We start from the raw sequence: 1,641 nt of genomic DNA on the forward strand, positions 1-1,641 counted from the left end.
ATAATCCTACTGCAAATGTCAGAAAATATGATTATCATCTATTGGCTTCCCTTCTTTCAAGGGTCATATCTCCTTCAGTTTCTTTCTGCTTTTGATTGCTCTACACTGTCTTCAGATAGTTATTTTTTATATTTTAGTCAGAGTTTATAATTATCGTTGTCATGAGGATTATCTAATTTAAGATACACCGCTGCTTATGAGTGACAGAAGTCATTAAAGCAGTATTTTTAAATGGAAAAACAAAGGTATGGTTTCTAATAAATTGTTGGTTGTTGTATTATATGAAACTATGTTTAGAAAAGTAAAAAGATACTTTCTAGAATGGTGAGAGAGTTAGGTAATATTCTTTCAAAAATAATTTATGGGCCCTGGCCGTTGTGGTTCACTTGGTTGGAGTGTCATCCCATACACTGAAATGTTGCCAGTTCAATTCCTGATCAAGGTACATATATAGGTTGTAGGTTCGGTCCCCATTTGGGGTGTGTATGAGAGGTAACTGGTCGATTTTTTTCAGATCAATGTTTCTCTCGCCCTCTCTCCTTCCTTATTCCTTTCCTCTCTCTAAAAAATAATGGTATTTTAATAAGACTGTGTAAAAGTATAGACTGTGATGGGCATGAAAATGTACTGCCTAGAACTCTTGCTGCAGGGAACATAATTGACTAATGACCCTAGCTGCTACCCTTTAGAACCTACTCCCAAGTTCATGCCAAGGCCATGAACTCCATGTGATCCTTCTAGGTAATGGCTTTATATGGTAGGGATTGTAATTCAGGTATTTTCCTATGAGATACAAGACTCCTTTAATGGGAATCTTTGGCAAAGGACTCTGTCCCATTTGGCTGGGCCAAACCTTTATTAGAACTGTATTGTAGTCTTGAAATCCTTCTTACCCAGTCTTACTTTTCTTCCCTTCTTCCATTGCAGATGTTAGACCTGCATCAACATCTGAAGGTTCTCTTGCCTTCCCTTGCTTCTGCCTCTTTATCTTTCATAGGTAAATCCCTTAATACATCCTTTGCATACTTAATCTGAGCTTGGCATCTACTTCTTAGGAGATCTAAATTAACACAGGAACACAGACCAAAACTATTAACATAAAATTTACCAAAATGATGACTTAAATGAAATAAAAAAGAATATTCTTACAGGAAAATTTCAAATATATGTAGCTACTTCCTTCTCCAGGAGATAGAGCTTAATTCTCCACCCCTTGAATGTGAGCTAGGTTTAGTGACTTGCTTCCAATAAATAGAGCAGTATCTGTCAGCTCCCTCATTGACAGGCACATTCAGGAGACATTATAAGCACTTTTTCCTAATTACCCCACTTCTGATCAAATTTTAATACCACAAGTATATTGTCAATCTTTTTATGTACTACACTAGAGGCCAAGTGCACAAAAATTGTGCACTCGAGGGGGTCCCTCAGCCCGGCCTGTGCCCTCTCACAGTCTGGGACCCCTCGGGGGATGTCCACCTGCTGGCTTAGGTCCGCTCCCTGGGGGAACGGGCCTAAGCTGGCAGTCAGATATCCCTCTGGCAGCCCAGGAGCCCTCGGGGGATGTCCACTTGCCAGCAGGAGCAGGCCTAGGCTGCAGTCGGACATCCTTAGCGCTGCTGAGGAGGCGGGAGAGGCTCC

Source organism: Myotis daubentonii, chromosome 15 (assembly GCF_963259705.1).
Source record: "Myotis daubentonii chromosome 15, mMyoDau2.1, whole genome shotgun sequence".
In the NCBI taxonomy this organism is placed as follows: Eukaryota; Metazoa; Chordata; class Mammalia; order Chiroptera; family Vespertilionidae; genus Myotis; species Myotis daubentonii.